Raw genomic sequence first — 17971 nt, forward strand, 5'->3', positions numbered from 1 at the left:
GCATTTCCCAGGTCACGGAGCCAGAGTGGACGTCATGAAAGATAGGGCTTTCCATTGTTGTCATGTGTCCCCTTTGGTAGTGTATCTCTAGTCAGTAGCTTCAACCATGAAAGACTAAACTATCTGCAGGCTCTGGAAGACTAGAGACCAGGTTAGTGTCTGTTCCTATCTGGCCCTTTGTGGAGCTTGAACATATTCCTGGTGAGGGGTAGGGTAACATTGTCTACTTTTGACTTATAAATTAGATGAAGTGCCTTGCTAAGTCACCATGCTGCCACTAAACGGTCTGGTACAGCCTTTCCTCTGAGGGGGTCCTTAATGTTAACATGCATGACTTATCTACCAACCAAAAACCAGAGACTTGGGTAGCCTCAGTGCCCCAGTACACGCCATGTATTGCCTTGCTCATTTGAGTCTTTCCTCCTCTTCCTCAGCTCACCCGGGTGCAGCTTAAGGATAGAGCAGATTTCTCACTGTGGAAATTGCAGCTCCTTCAGCCTTTCTTTTTCCCTAACTGTATCTTTAACAGCATTTGAATCAAGGGCTTTTAACAGTTGTTTCTGAATTATCTCCTGAGTTTGGTTTGTATTAGAGTGTCTTTCTCTGGTTTCCTTTAGAGTATGCCTTTTATTTCGCTTCATCTGGAAAACTGTGTCAGCTTTCTGTGTGCAGGAAAGATAATGTCTTGAAAGAAAGCATTTGATGAATGGCGCTATGCAGGGACCGGGAAGATGGTATTTCTCCTTGGGGAGTAACTGTGGTATCTGCCCATTACAGGCGAGTTGGTCTGCACGTGTCTGGAATTGATTATAAGGGAATGGAAACTTAGGCTGGCTTAGTCCCTGCCTTTGTGCAAATAAGCACAAAGAACCCCTTCTAGACAAAGTAGAAATAGTAGCTTTTATGCCATTCTGAGCAGACTAGGTCCCTAATTCCAACAGAGTGATGATGATGACCTGCCTCAGCAGGTGCTGACTCCATCTTGAGAAACTGACACAACAAAGAGATCATATGATTTAGCTAGTTATACGGAAAAGATTCTAATAGCTACTCAAATGACAAAGGGAAGCAGAGAGCTCCCTCATAGCTACCAGAGCAAGTCCTCTGGAAGAAATGGAGCTAGAACCCATTGGGAACCAATCGGGTCCAAACCAATGAGTAGCATTTGTTGGGGTGGGATTGGGTGAGACAGTGGCCCAGGTGTAGTATAAGCTGAAACTGGACAAAGTATGCTTGTGAGATGTGAGCAGCTTGACACACTAATGAAGTGTTTTCGTGCCAGCTTCTGGCTGGATCAGGTAAGATCTAAAGATGTAGCAATTCAAAACTGAAGGCAAGAAGGTTGTCGTGGTGAAGACACTGGGTACCTATATGTTTCTGAATAGATAGATTGTTCCTTCAGAGAGGCTGGACCAACATGCCTCTTACAAGAAATGGTAATCATTTTCATTTTCTCAATGGAAAACAAAGACCTCACAGCCAGAAAAGAGGAGCACTGATAAGCTAGGAAAAACAGACAACCGAAAAACGGGCCTGTATCCCATTTCCCATTGTATGTCTTAGTGTGTTCCATTTTCCTTTATCCACCCCTTCCCGTTGACAAGTTCTGTTCTTAGAACATTATGTGGAGACTTCATAGTCCTTCCTGCAGAGCGTGTCTGGGTATTAACAATGATGCCCATTCTCCACCTGAAACCTTCTGTGTCAGAAGCTATAAATAGCCCTGGCTAGCTCCAAGGGCATTCCATGGACATCATATTCTCCATCAGCAAATTTACTATCTAAACCTTGGGCCTGTGAAGTTGGCGAATGCCCACCTGTCTTGTTCCTAACATCAAAAAGTGTCCTTGTACTTTGTAGTGAGAGCATGACAGACTCAGCTGTTGGATAATGAGCTCTCCCACAGAGGATGGTCTGAGGTCAGACACTGGGCTCAGTGACATTCGCATTCAGGTGATCTGAGATGCTCATATACTTGGAAACAACTTTGTTCCTGTATAAAGCTGCCAACAAAATTAATAAAGGGATAAGTCCTACTATTGATATGGAGATGCACATACTGGTATAAACATTCAGGAGGAAAGAGAGAAACACTACGTCATTTACAGAAGCAGAACCATCATTGACATCTTGTTCCCCATATTGCAGATAGACATGCTGAGGTTGGGTGAAATAAATATTTTAAGTAGAATCTTTTTTTGTTTTGTTTTGTTTTGTTTTTTGTTTTTTCGAGACAGGGTTTTTCTGTGTAGCCCTGGCTGTCCTGGAACTCACTCTGTAGACCAGTCTGGCCTCGAACTCAGAAATCTGCCTGCCTCTGCCTCCCAAGTGCTGGGATTAAAGGTGTGCACCACCACGGCCTTAAGTAGAATCTTAATCCTCAAGGATCTAATTTCCTGGGTCTTGTATCTCCTTTTCTTGATTTTCCACTGTGTTCAATAGCCTCCTGGTGTTGTGACAAATACCTGAGATAAATCTACGTAAAAGGGTTCAAGTCTCATGGTTTTAATCGTTTCGGTCCATGGTCATTTGACCTATGGTAAGCCAACACTTTGGAAGGAGCACACAGTAAAACATAGCTTCTCACCTTCTGACAGTGTGGGGTGATGGGGACAAAAGGGACTGAGGACCCAGACTGTCCCATAAAGCACAGTCTTGGGGTGATCTAACTTACTCACAGTAGGCCCCAGATCCTAAAAGTCCCACAACTTCCCAGTAGTGACACAGACCTGTGATCAGATCTCTGATACATGAGCCTTTGGGAAACACTCAGAATCAAAGCATAGCTCTGTCCCTGCTCAATGACCATTCTTTTTCTATCAGAAAACCTTTTCTAATTATTTTTTAACCAGAGATTTGTTCTGCTGAACTCCCTGACATCCCAATTCTCCAATTATTTCCTGCTATTTATTTGTATGTAGAGTTAGTTTGAGGCCAAATGGAGCAATTTAGTCAGAAGCCAAGAGAAGCCAGATTGAATCAGTCAGCTTAGAGAGGAGTTTGAGCCTTAACAGCTGAGTTGAATCAGCCAGAGATCAAAAAGAACTAGGAAGGGGTAAGCTTATTCAGCAGTAAGTCTCAGAGGCTGAAAACTTTCTAGGCCTAAATAAGATTGTACAGAGTCTAGAAGCTTCTTGGACTAGTCCTAGGTTATCAAATGGAGGCAGTAAACCCCTGAGATGACAATTATTACAGGAGAATAAAAGTTACTTCAACAGGTAAGATGAAACCAGTTGGTAATTTCTCAACCTTTGATCACTGTAGGAGAAGATAACAGTACTGGAAAGGGGCCTTGTCCAAAGAGGGGTTCATTATTGGCCCTGCTGGCCTTCTTTGTAAAATTTAATTTGTACCCATCTTTACAGCTAGGGAAGTGGTCCATCAGTTTGGTTGGTAGATCAAGTGGTGTCTGTGATCTATTCTTTAACAACTTGTTGGAATGCACTGAAGCTAGAGACAAGTTGACTTAAAATCTGAGCTTCTCCCTCAGCAAAACATAGGATTACAAAAGAGAAGGGCACACATACAGTACCTCACCTGGGCTGAAGCTCATTCATATAGTCTGGGGGAATATTAGGCCATACCCAGGAATCCAAAGTCCACAGTATCATGTTAGGCCCTGTTTTCTAGTGTTTAGTGTTAGAAGAGCCTTGTTGGCTTCAGTATTATCAAATGCCACTCTAGATGATACAATTACTTCTTAGGGGTCCACTTGGACCATTTGGGGTTTTGTGAGGCATTAGGAACCGATTGTGTCAGTACACTTTGCATTGTTATCCTGTTGAGACATTCTAGTTCTCTCAAAATCACTTGGGTTTGCCCATAGTAATACTGACATCCTTCCAAGTAAGCACATTAAATATGGGAGAAGTGTTAGAAAACCCTCAGCATAGTTCTCAAGATTATAAGGGAAACTACCCAGATCCTGCTTGACCTGCTTGAGGTCATGTATAGAGAAATGTCATTGAGCATGAACATGTCCATATTCTATATCATGTTCTTAGACAGGGCTCATCCAAACAAAGGAAATTACATATAATTTTATTAGTAAAGGAATTTGGATATGGGACATAGGAGTGCACTGGACTACATTTCCAGTAGGTGGTGATGTTGCTAAAGGCTTTATTTCTTCCAGTTTATCCAGAGGTGAGAGTATCTCTCAGTTGAGAGTATTCGATCTTATTTATGTCAGGCAGTAGTAGCACATGACTTTAATCCCAGCACTTAAAAGGCAGAGGCAGGTGGATCTCTGAGTTTGAGGGCAGCCTGGTCTACAGAATGCGTTCCAGGACTGCCAGGACTACACAGAGAAACCTTGTCTCAAAAACAAAACAAACAAGCAAAAAGAGAAGTCTAAATGTCCAACCTTATTTATGAGGGCTATTATCTTTTTATGCAATTTAAATGATTAGAATAAATCTAGGTCTTGTGGTAAAGGAAAGAAAGTTTATATAAAGCTCCTGCCCAGTTGATTATGAAAGAAATCTAATTGTAGATTAGTATGGAAAAACACTGTCTTCTGGACAGGGAATGACCACTGCACTCAAGAACTCACAGCACAGAAGTTACCTGAACAAGATGGCACCCATAAACGTTCCATCATGATTGGGAAGGAGCTCATTATGCCCCAAGTTGTGGGACAGTTGGCAGTTAGTGGTGGCTGGGGTGGGTGAGGAATGATCTCCTTTGGTTATGTAGCCACTCTTAAGTTGCCCCATGCTCCAGTAGGTAACTCCCATACATGTTCATGCAAGCAAGCCTTATTACCCTCAGTGGCTCACAAAAAAGCAAGACATGAAGACAAGAAGGGAGCATGCTGTGGGGAAGAGGCTCGGCAGGACTCAGAAGGGAAAGAGAGAGAGAGCAGTGGGCAATGGAAGTGAGCAAAATATATTATTGTATGTAAAATAGTGTTGAAGTTAATTCAATTTTTAACCTGTCTCCTTTCTCTCTTTCTCTATGATTATGTTGTGGCCATGTGGGGTTTTTTTTATAAAAGAAAAAAAGTCAAACCTTTGTCTTTTAAGTTTTGGAATCAAATTTGTTCCAATTATGAATGATATATCAGAGACAGAACTTGAAAGGAACTGAAGGGCAGATGCCCATCTGGAAAAGAAAGAATGCAGGGGATTCATGGAGGTGTTCTTTTTATTTGAGACCTCTTAAAATGCCAGTGAAGAATTGGGGCATGCTTACCCCTTTTGGGGGGACCCTAGGAAGCATGTATAGCATTTCAGAATTGCCTTGGCTGACAAAGAGAGACCATACTCCTTCTTTCAAATTTCCCTGTACTCCCTGCACTTCTTCCAGGATACAGCATGAACTTTCTTCCTGCAAGGAACTGGAAAGATTGAACTGAACATTTTGCGGAGTCCAGAGAAGATATGAAAAAAAGAACCAAAAATCCTAGCCAAAATTTATTTGCACCTTCAGGCCATGAAAGAATTGTTATGTATCAGTTGGTATACCATGTAAAATAAAATTCTCAAAAACAAAGGGTCCCACCACTTGAGATTTGGTGTCACCTCATCAATATAATACAAAAAAAAAAAAATAGTAACTTTTACCACATGGTGATAGTGATATTCTGTGACTGGAAAAAGGGACATTTCAGAAATTAGTAACAACAACCCATTACATTGGGCCCAGGAATCTAAAATGAAGGATAGTGTATTGGAGTCCCCAAAATGAATGTGTGATCTAAGAAAAGTGCTGTTTATTGGAGAAATCATGGTGACAGAAGATAAGCAGACAAGAAAAAAAAACGTTAGATAATTCAAGGAAGAGAATGCTATAATTGGGTCTTATGCTAACAACAGAAAAATAATAGACTCTCGGAAGAGGCTGTATGGGCATTCTACCCCAGCCTGAGGATGCCATGAGACCACAGGCATTGGTACCCAGGCCTGAGAATGCCATCAGAGCTGGGTTAGAACAGATGCCTGAGACACAAATGGAACAAGGACAAGAGATCTGAGGCATATAGTCCCCAAAATAGAAAAGTAGAGACATCCCACAGTCTAGCACAGATATGCAAATACAAAGGAAGTTGAAAGCCTAAAGGAACAGGAAATTATGGTATCGACCCAAGTAAAGACTTGCTACCATGAAGATAAGAAAAATCTGATCACAACTGTCTGAGAACACCAAGGAAGAGAATTAATATCAAGGTATTAATATCTTGGTATCTTGGTATTAATATCTTGGTGTCTGGATTCCCCTCATCTTCCTGGTCCTCACATTTTCATTGGAAGAATTCAGACAAGACATAAAGAGTGTGATGTGGGGGACAGGCAGAGTTCAGTAGTGTAGAACAGGCTCTCAAAGGTGGAAGCAGGCAATAGTCAGAGAAGCCATTGCCTTGATCGGCTCGTTACACTTTCCCTTATATCCTGAAATGCGTCTAGAGCTATCAGTCATCTTCTCCTGGGGGCTCTGTCCTGTTTAGACTTGTTTTGGTTGATGTATGAGAGGAAGAAATTGTACATCATTCTTCTTTATAAGAAAGTATCTGGTGGGCAGTTGTCTTATAAACTACTGCTGGAGGGGCCATGGTTATCATTAATGACCTTCCAGGAATTTCTGGATGTCACATCTCCATCCAGAGCCAGAGATGATGCAGGTGCTGTTCGTCTAACGTAGCTAAAGTTCTGTTTGTCCAATCCTTTGTTTTGCAAGCTGCTTCAAGAAAGGGGGCCCAGTCTCTGTGCCCTCCCAACATACTGTGTCTAAGTAGCTACCGAACAGTAACACACTTCCATAGTGTGTGTGTTGTATATTTAAATGAAATCATCCATGTAGAAAGATCTTAGCAACTCAGCTAAAAGTCCCAAGATACTTTTACTACGCAATACTAAAATACTTTGTGGGGAAGGAAGGGCAAAGAACAATTATTGAACCTATACTGATCTGTCCCAAGGTACTAAAAGTTAGGTTGATTTGAATAAATTCTTAAAGATACAACATCGAATCTGATCCCAGAAACACTAGTTTCTCTCCCATGGCTCTAACATTCCTTTTAGCCCTTGGCCAACTTCTACCTTCACCTTGACTGTCTTACTGTCAAGGGAGTAATATAGGATCAGCTGACTGCCAGACAGACATAAGTCCTATTAGTACCTTCTAGAATATCTGCCTTCTCACTGAGCAGAAAACTCCCTGCACTGTGCTTGGAACTCCAGATCACACACATAATGGAGCAAAATGAACCAGCTCCAAAGAACACATACCCCACTGCTCTATTTACGCATTCCCAGACAGCAACAGCGACAGTAGTTGCATTACAGAGTGGTAGGAGTCGTGGTCTAGAAGCCCAATTTAATGTGCAACTTTAGATTTAAAGTTTAAGAAAAATGCAACTCGTTTTAGGACAAAAGCCAGCACTCTATCAGTAGCCAGGCCTACCATCTATCCTGATAGGCCGTTTAAAGAGATGATTAGAAGAAGAAGCAGAGATTTAGTTGATGTAGCCATGCTGGAAGGAAAACAAATAAAGGGAGCTGGTGACCCCCAAGTCCATGTATGGGTGACTCATGTGAGATTTAGGGTTAAATGTCTGGAGAGGGGCAAGAAGCATACATAAGTACACTGCCTTGATCTAAGTGTGTTCAGTAGTGTTCATCTCAGTGTGGGCTTGCTGAGTGTGTGAACTCCGTCTCAGCAGCATGATCCAAGCAAGCCCTTGGTTCCAGGGACAAGGTGATCCTTGGGAAATAGTTACCAGCACTCTAAAAGGAGCCTACATAGCTTCATAGAGAGTTGCCCTCATCTGAGGGAGGCTCCGAAGGGTGAGGTTCTTCTCTTGCAATCCAAGATGGCTGCTAAGACAATGAGGTCTGTGTGTCTTCCACCCTAGGAAGGATGAGTGAGTAGCATGCTGACCTACAGGGATTACTCAAAGTATCAGACAGACACAAGAAGGCATCAGAGATGCTGGGCTTTTGTCCTGCGTTTAGTTCATGTTAGAAGCTGGATGTGTCCCCGCAGGCTCTGTTGTTCGCTCACGGTGCTATTATTGGACGTTGTGGAACTGTCAGGAGATAAAGCCTGGCTGAAAAATTGGGCGAGGTGAGGTAGGAGCTTAAAGTTTACAGCCTGGCTGTTCTCATCTCACCCGCAGCCTCCTGGCTTCCAAGATGTGAGGGGTCCTAGCCACAAATCCCCCCACCATAAACTCCGGTATGCCTTCTCCTCAACCCTGAGCCAAAATAAATTCTCCTTCTAGATAAGTTGCTTTTACCCATCATTCAATCACAGCTGCAAGAAAAGCATCTAATGAAGTCATCTTGTTGACCTACATGAGAAGAAGTATTGACTTTTAGCAAGAGTGATGTCTAAATGTGCGTTATAGAAACACATCTGTTGTTGGAAGTAAACTATGACTCGTTTGCAGAAGTACCTAGGTTCACCGCCTAGAGCCGTACTCCATTCTCCCCACGGCCCCTCCCTTTCTCGTGGGCTTGTTGGTTTTTAGTGACGAAAGACAGAAAAATTAATTTTGCACCATCTCTTACCATGTTCCTTTTTTTTTTTTTTTTTTTTTTTTAGTTCTATCGAAAATCAATCACTTTCCCTTCCATGAGCCTGGATTAATTACATTCTATCTGTCATAGAAGGACAGTTTTTAATATCTGCCCTCAGGAAAGACTTGCAATAATTCTAACTTAATCTCCTTAATGTAGCATTCAATCCTCCAGTCAGCTGGGAAAGGAGGAAAGAAAAGAGACAAAGGGAAGGAAGGAAATTGTAGAAAGGGAAAGGACTGGGAAGGAAGGAGGGAGAGAGAAGGGAGGGAGGGAGGGAGGGAGGGAGGGAGGGAGGGAAGGAGGGAAGGAGGGAGAAAGAAAGAGAGAGAGAGAATGCAGAGGGGGGATGGATGAAGCCATGACCTGTATCAGTTACTGTTTTGTTGCTGTGATAAAATGCCACAGCCAAGACAACTTAAAGGAAATAGCGTATTTGGGGGTTACAGTTGCAGAGGGATATGAGTTCACCCAGGTGAAGAGGCATAGAACCAAGCGGCGGAGGTGTTAGCTCTCTGAGCATGCCCTGGTGGCATACTACCCCAGCTCCACCTCCCGAACCTCCCCAAAGTGTGCCATCAGCTGGAGACCAGGCGTTCAAATATCTGAGTCTATGGAGCATGTTCCTAATTGAACCACCACATTAAACTCTTAGCTAAAACTCTCTGGAAACTAGTCAGTGAGGAGGGTGCTCATCCAACCTACAAAAATTCAAGACTGTCCTGTTGATGGGCTCTGCATCGGCTGGCCAGGAAACACAAGGATATTCTCAGCCTTCCCACTCTGAGATGCAGAGCAGTTACCTTCTCTTATGGACAGTTAAAGTTTTCCTCCTTTTTACTGATAATTCTGTTCTTAGCAAGGTGCAAAAATATATCCTTGGATCCCAAGTTCAAGGTCTGCCTGGGCTCTGTAGTGAGACCCCATCTCTAAAGCCATAGAAATGGAAAAGTTTGTTCTTTTGTATTATAACAAATTATTATTTTAAAAGTAGGAAGAATTATGAGATCTCCACTCCACTTTTTATAGCTTTGTCATGTAAATGGTCTAGAGTATCATAAGTGGAATTCTAATAGGCTCGAAATTTTAAATTAAACATCCCAGGAACGCTTCAATGGGAACGTCTTCTTGGCTTCCTGAAATAAGAGTTTACACATGTAAGATTCCTAGAATGAAGACCGGGACCGCTTCGCAGCTCATTTGAATTGCATCGCACGCACGCAGCTTGTTTCTCTCTGAGTGACCAGCTGTGTAATACAGGTCACTCGGGCTGTTTCCTCTTGTTCTGACTCAGCTCTGCCATTGATCTTCATGTCCAAAAATGTCCGTGTCAGTTTATAGGTGACCATATTTTAAAAACAATGAAGGTGGAAAAACCCTGAATGTGTTTGGATCCTACATGTTTTTATGCCATCTGGAATTTCCTTTAGGAACACTGCAACAATAGCAAAGCCAAAGAACGAGCAAAAATGAACTCTTATCAACACAGAGACTAAAGTGCAAAAATAAAGACATTGTCTCTGTGCTTGTCTCAGAGCACTGTGGAGGGTAGTCGGCATTCCATTTAGGACGCTGACAATCCCATTGAGATTTAATAAGATTTCTCATCTGGCCAACAATTCCATGTATGTTCACAAGACAGTAGCATCTTTCGGTCTACCGTGCCTGTATTAAGAAATTAAAACCCTAAACTGCCTAGCTTACACCAACTGTGTGTGCTTCTTGGCAGCAGTTACTTTATCTGACAGTTATTCCCAGCACTGTGTGCCAACCGGGCTGGGGAGGCCAAAATCAAATGCTTTGGTGAGATAAGGCAATAAGTAATCTGAAGTGGTGAGGCCAGAACAGCCAAGGCAAGAAGAATTAAAAATGGCCAAGTGGGAGAAAGGGAATACTTAGGCACACATTCTTCTCTTCTGAGCTTTCAGGAAAATGTCATGGGGTAGGAGAGAAGGAATGTTTAAAGCACGGTTCACCATGGAACATCAGAAGTACTGTGCTGACTCCATAGAATACTGGGGTGGTGGGGAGGGATCCAGGCACTTCTCATCGGTCAGGTGCAGGCCCTCGCACAGGACTTTGCGATCCAAGTCTCACAAAATGAGAAAGTCAGAAAGTTACCTCAAAATAGCAGTTCCTAGTCAGAGAGATGGCTTACAGAGCACCTGAAGGCCTTTCTGAAAACACATTGCCTTGGCCAGTCTCAGAGAATTCTGGGGCTTTAGGTCTAGGAGAGATCTCAGCAGCCTCCACCAGAAACCAAGCTAAGAACTTTTGGTTCAAGGATATAAGCAGCTTCCCAGGCACCTGTCTTAGGATCCCAAATGAAGGAGTTCTTTGTTGACTTTCTTGACGTAGGGAAGCCAGTCCATCATGGCTTCCATGGGTAACATGGGTGCAAAATAGAGAAGACATCAAACAAAAGACACAGGAGTCTAGAAATCCTCAACTTACTTGCTGCCTAAAATCCAAAATGACCTGGACTTGAAATATAATAACTGACTGGAAATCATTGAGATTCCGGCTCTATATCCATCTGACATGCTGAAATTCCTTCTTAAAATAACCCATCTTACCAAAACTCATGAATGTCATCATTTTCTGAGAACAGGAAGCTCGTCTGTGACTCATATTTCTATATTTCTGTGCCCCTTTCCAAACAGGCACGCGCGCACACACACACACACACACACACACACTACTTAACAGCATGGCTTGAGCTTGATATATGAAGTTTTTTGTGGGAAAAGTGACATTTCAAGACACTCTGATAGAAAGGGAGAATTTTTAAAATGATCCTATGTTGGTTTTACTAAGACAGCATGATTGTCCACAGAGTCGACCCAGCTATGAGGACAAAGCAGAGAACCTAGCATCTAAATTCATGGATTGTCAGCCTGGCTGTGCCTCCAGCTCTCCCCGTGTGACCCCATGTCCTGTACTCAGTCTATTCTTGGAAAAAAAAAATAGTTGAATCAGCCTCACTAGGAAATTAGAGTATCATTCTTTCCTGCTGGGAACTCTATGATGGCCAGGCAAGGTAACTACCATGTATTAAATGTGAGAGTGTGCAACCGAGCCGAATTCCATGTGAGCGTGTACAATGACCTACAAAAAAAATGGCATCCATGTAAGAATAAAGCAACCACTAAGGATTATTTCAAAGAAGGCCCACTGTCTCACCTAATGTGGTATTGTCCTTCTAGGCCACGGGAATTGGAGTTTTCTTCTTACCTACTGTAGTAGAACCAATTTAAGCTTATCTCTGACCAGCTTACAAATAAATGAGACTCAGACTATGGTTATTTTATTTGGCTTTGACATTTACTAGGGGTGAAACCTAATCTGCTTTCCTTACTGCTAGCCTGGCTACCTCCCCAGTAGTGTACCCCAAATACTTGCTGTTTCTCCTGGACATGTACTCATGGTTCATCTCCTCCCATGGCGCCTTCTCCTCTCTCCCTGTGGTCTCTCATCTCTCTCTCCCTCCTTCTCCATCCCTCACCAGGTCACTCAAAACCCACCTACCTCTAATCTCTCCAGTAATTGGCTGTAGCCAATTTTATTTAACCAATAGGGTTTTTTTTCTTTTTTCCTTATTTATTTATTTTTTATTGCATATTTTATTTATATTTCAGATGCCATCCTCTTTCCCCATTTCCCCTCCCTAGAAAACACCTATCCTATGCCCCTTCTCCTTTTTGCTTTTATACAATTTTTTAAATGTTAATCAAAGGCTTTATAAGTTTGGTAATGTTCAATATCAAGATGCCCATATGATCAGAAGTGTAACCCAATACCCAACCTAGATATACCAACTACTTTTGACTGGTGGAGACACAGGAACATCTGCCTCCAAATTTCTCTCTCTCTCTCTCTCTCTCTCTCTCTCTCTCTCTCTCTCTCTCTCTCTCTTGTCACCCAGCTCCTCCTCTCCTTCTCCTCTCCTTACTCCTCCTCATCCTCTCTGTACTCCTCCCACCTTAGCTCCTCCTACATATCACCCTTCCTGTTAAAATAAAACTTTTCTCTCAAAATACAATTAGAGCATAACTATACCAATTTGTGTCAGTAAGGTGCAAGATAGTCCTAATACCCAGTCCATCATTTTGTTGACTAAACAGAACCTCTGTCATCTCTTCTAACTAAAAGACTTAGTTCTGAACCTGGCTTTTTCCTTGGCTTTAGAATGAATGTCAGCTGAAAACCATCCTCTCAATCTTTTCTCTCAAAGTAAATAGGTGGGATTGGCTATGAGATTATAAGTTTTCAACTCCATCAGAGATCTAGAATGACTGAGTTAACTGAAATTATGGAAAGCACAAAGCATAGCTTCTAAAACTTAGCCAATTTATAAAGACCACTGAACACCTGGACAGTCGCTATACTACAAAACATTGAAGTATCCGATCTTCAGCCTTCTGGCCCAGGATCATCTGACAGACATAGTGATGCAGAATTATTAAGGGCTGATTACTCTGTCTTGGCAGATATAATCAGTCAACTATTCTGCAAGTGTGTCCTTTTCTGGACAGTAATTTGTCTGTAGATGAAAAGAGGCAATTCTTGCCTAGTGGCTGTCTCACCACAACTGGAGTAACTCCAAAGATGCTCAATTTCTTCTTAGAATCCAAGACAGGAAGCTGTCAGAAGCAGACAGATCTCTAATCAAAATAAACATTAATACAGAAATGTTTGTAATGTCAATTCTGTGGACTTCTGATGTTTTGAAAACCAACTATCCATTTGAAGCAATCTGGACTGTTATCTGTTAACTCCTCTCAGCTATTTCTAAATAAAATATAGAAAACCTCCTAACAATAAACTCAAAGCCATGAATTTGCTATAGGCCCTTAACTCATAGGCTAACCATCTCAAATCAGTTAAAAAAGTTTAAGAAGGACTGGGTCTAAGCCTTGTATTCTTAAATGTGTTATATAGGCACAGTGCCTATGAGAGTAACAATATTCATCTCACTTTTATATCAATAAGAAGCTCATATCAATGAAAACCTTAAATTTGAAATCAAAGTAAGTTTTGTACCATTTAAGAAATTATAACTTCATCTTAATAACAATTATACATATTTCTGCCAATAGGTTATGGCTATGCAGTAAATTTTAGCTAATCCTCCCTGTTCCACCAAAACCACTACTTTTCCCTAGAAAGACAGCCCAATATTGACCACCTCAGTCCCCAAGCCCAGGGAATAGGGGCACCAACGACTCTTCATTAACTTCTTCAAGCTGATTATGAGCATTGAGAAATTAGAACAGGGGCAGGGGGAAGAGTAAATTGATAAGCCTCTTATGCTGTGTCTTCATTGCATCCAGCTGGAATTCCAGGACACCAGAGTTTCAAGCAGGTCTGCTTAGCTTGCTTGATGAGTAGATACACCAAGGCTGTGTATTCTGCAATATACAATTCTCAAAACAAATTTTAGTATCAAGATAATTTTTTGTTTGAATTCTGGAATCTAGTCTTCTGGCGGCCTGCCTCTGTCATGTCTAATCCATATAATTCTGGGAGTTTTATGAAGGTGTGCTCCCACCATCCTCCCATTTCCACCTCCTTGCTCTCGAATTCCCCAACACTAGGGAATCCAAACTTTCAGGCACCAAGGCCCTCCACTTCCCCTAGTGCCTGGCAAGGCCACCCTCAACTACCTATACAGGTGGAGCCATGAGTCCCTCCCTTTGTGTTCTCAGGCTGGAGATTTTAGAATGGCTACTCCAGCTTGTTTCTTAGGACCATTTGCTTGAAAAATTGTTCTCCAGCCTTTTACTCTAAGGCAAAGTCTGTCTTTGTCACTGAGGTGGGTTTCCTGTATGCAGCAAAATGCTGTGTCCTGTTTACATATTCAGTCAATTGGCCTATGTCTTTTAATTGAGGAACTGAGTTCATTAATGTTAAGAGATATTAAGGAACAGTGATTGTTGCTTCCTATTATTTTTGTTATTAGAGGTGGAATTATCTTTGTGTGGCTATCTTCTTTTGGATTTGTTGGAAGAGGATTACTTTCTTGCTCTTTCTAGGGTATAATTTCCCTCCTTGTATTGGAGCTTTCCCAATATTATCTTTGTAATGCTGGGTTAGTGGAAAGATATTGTGTAAATTTGGTTATGTCATGGAATATCTTGGTTTCTCCATCTATGGTAATTGAGAGTTTTGCTGGGTATAGTAGCCTGGGCTGGCATTTGTGATCTCTTAGGGTCTGTATGACATCTGTCCAGCATCTTCTAGCTTTTATAGTATCTAGTGAGAAGTCTGGTAAAATTCTGTTAGGTCTGCCTTTATATGTTACTTGGCCTTTTTTCCCTTACTGCGTTTAATAGTCTTTCTTTGTTTTGTGCACTTGGTGTTTTGATTATTATGTGATGGGAGGTATTTCTTTTTTGTTTGGTCTAGTCTATTTGGCGTTCTATAGGCTTCTTGTATGTTTATGGGCATCTCATTCTTTAGATTAGGGAAGTTTTCTTCTATAATTTTGTTGAAGATATTTATTGGCCCTTTAAGTTGGGAATCTTCACTCTTATCTATACCTATTATCCTTAGGTTTGGTCTCCTCATTGTGTCCTGGATTTCCTGGATATTTTGTGTTAAGAACCTTGTGCATTTTGCATTTTCTTTGACAGTTGTGTCAATATTTTCTATGGTATTTTCTGCACCTGAGATTCTCTCTTCTATCTCTTGTATTCTGTTGGTGATGCTTGCATCTATGACTCCTGATTTCTTTCCTAGGTTTTCTATCTTGAGAGTAATCTCCCTTTGTGATTTCTTTATTGTTTCTACTTCCATTTTTATGTCCTGGATGGTTTTGTTCAATTCCTTCACCTGTTTGGTTGTGTTCTCTTGTAATTCTTTAAGGGATTTTTGTGTTTCCTCTTTAAGGGCTTCTACCTGTTTACCTGTGTTCTCATCAAATTCTTTGAGAGTGTTATCTATGTCCTTCTTAAAGTCCTCTATCATCATCATTAGAAGTGATTTTAAAACTGAATCTTGCTTTCCTAGTGATATGGGAAATTCAGGACTTTCTTGTGTGGGAGAACTAGGTTCTAATGATGCCAAGTACCCTTGGTTGCTGATGCTTATGTTCTTGTGCTTGCCTTTCATCATCAGGATCTCCTTAGTACTACCTGCCCTGTCTCTGACTGGATGGAGCCTGTCTTTCCTGTTATCTTGGTTGTATCAGAACTGTGTGGGGTGGGTGTTACTACTGGGGTTAGAGCTGGGGCCCAAGATCTGTTCAGTGCTCAGGCCCAGACCGGAAGGAACCAGTGCTCCAGGCCAGGAGTGACTTCCTGGGTCCTAGTGGGTCCCAGTTACTCCCTATTTGGGGCAGCGTTGCAGTCGGCTTACCTAAGATACTGCGCGGGTTAGAGCTCCTGGGAGGCCCGCTTTTTCTGGGTTCTGTGAGACTGGGGGCAGAGCTGCTGCCCAGGATCTGCTCAGTGCTCAGGCCCAGACTGGAAGGCTAACCAATAGTTTTAAATTAAGGAACAGGATTTGCACAACAAAAGCTTGTGACCATGAGAATTCATTCCTAGGCCTAGACCTTCAGGTACAGAATCTAGCATTACAATACATAGCAACAGACCAAATCGCAACACCTACAATCTGTGGAGAGCTGCAAAGTGTGTGTGTGTGTGTGGGGGGGGGGGGGGGGGGAGTCTGTCTGTCCTATGTCTGTCTTTTTGGTCTTTTGAGACAGGATCTCAGTCTGAGCTGAAGCCCAGGCTGGTCTCCTCCCTCAGCCTTCTGAATACTGGAGTTACAGGCATGCACCAGCAGCCCAGTGTTTTTAGGAGAAGGGTAAGATCCGAGTGTGGTCTTTCAGAAATATGCTGTACAGTAACGATGCCACAGAAATAATGATCAACAGTCATAAATCTCGTTAGATGCTATCTTTCAGGAATGAATGAGAGGAGAGACAGGGTGAGAATGAGCAGGGTGGTAAAGGGTGAGAGACCAGGGAAAGGGATGACTGAAGGACTCAGGGGAGACTGGTGCTGAGCTAACTGATCTGAGAATGGTCTAGAATGGTCCAGCCTTGGGGTTCTGGAAAACTTCAAACCTTCCCAGCTCTCCATGGCCTCCAAAGGAACAAACCATCAGAAATCACTGGGCAAAATATGTTGCCGCATTTCACTGACCTAGATTCATGTTTGGGGAACTGATTGGTACTCAGACATGTCCAGAGGACAGCTACCCTGGAGGACAGCCAGTGTCTAAGCCTGTAAGACACTAGCAGGGCTGGCTTCCACTTCAGTTTCCATTGGCAGCAACTGGGGTCAGTCTTTGTCCAGTTGTGGAGTTTTCATTTTCACTGTTTTCTATCTTTTTTCAGTTTGTATTTACCCACAGTCAGCCCATCCCCACCCCAGAAAAAAATCACTTTGCGTATCTTCTACCTCTACCAGCCTCCAGTTTGTTTTCTTGACCTAATTGATTTGGCAAAAGATTAAAAAAATAATCAAAAGCACAGCGCCTGCATCATGAGCTTCACTAGTACATCACAGCGTGGCCCCTGTGACACACGCTGGCATGCTCGCGTGCACACGAGACACACACACACACACACACACACACACACACACACACACACACACTGTGTTCACGGATCCTCTGGCCATGCCGGCAGCAGCACCTCTGCTGTGGAAGGGATTAGGAAATGTGTCAGTTGAGTTGGAAGGAGGACGGTTGAGTTTTGGGTTACTGATCCTCTGAGGAAGTCACATGTGTTAAATGCCTTTGGTGTTGATGGGCGCCCTGTTTCTTGGCTGAACATCACCAGTAAATCATGTGGTAAAATGCAGACACTAAGTCAGAGGGGTGTTTAGACTGTGAGTTCTTCTCCAGTCCCTGCAGAAGACTTCCTCCCCTGCTACCACACGGCTGCCAACACTGCACCACCCTCAGTAATCACTTCTTTCTCTCATTTTCATCTTTCAACACGTCACCTTAGTCTGGCAATCTTTAAGGATATTTCTAAACCTTGTTTCTATGTTACAGACCCTGGACGGTTGAGCCGTGTTGGATTTCTGCATTCTTACCGCATTGTCTCAAGATATTAAAGATAGCTTTGAGCTATGGTTGGTGGTGCATGCCTTTAATCCCAGCACTGGGAAGTCAGAGGTGGGGGCATCTGTGTGAGTTCAAGGCCAGCCTGGTCTACAGACTGAGTTCTAAGATAGCCAAGGATATATAGAGAAACCCTCTCTCTCAAAAAAAAAAGGGGGGGGGGAGGTTGCTTTGAAAATAAGTCCCCACAGCCATTACCTTTCCCTTTATCTTTCATGCAGTAGGTCCAGCTTCAAAGCTGTGAGCACATACATACCCTGAGGTGACTCACAGATACAGAGAACAAAATAAAATAAATCAGAATTAAATGAAGGTGCTGAAAGAATTATAATTTCCTTGTGATTTCCAGTCATTTGTTTCATTGTCAC

General features: G+C 42.4%; 1 protein-coding gene across 1 annotated transcript in view; it reads left to right on the forward strand.

The window, feature by feature from the left end:
- Nucleotides 1–17971, forward strand: part of Ddah1 (dimethylarginine dimethylaminohydrolase 1) — a 129928-nt gene that overhangs the window by 94703 nt on the left and 17254 nt on the right. The window lies entirely within an intron of this gene.

This window comes from Arvicanthis niloticus, chromosome 4, assembly GCF_011762505.2.
Source record: "Arvicanthis niloticus isolate mArvNil1 chromosome 4, mArvNil1.pat.X, whole genome shotgun sequence".
Taxonomy (NCBI): domain Eukaryota; kingdom Metazoa; phylum Chordata; class Mammalia; order Rodentia; family Muridae; genus Arvicanthis; species Arvicanthis niloticus.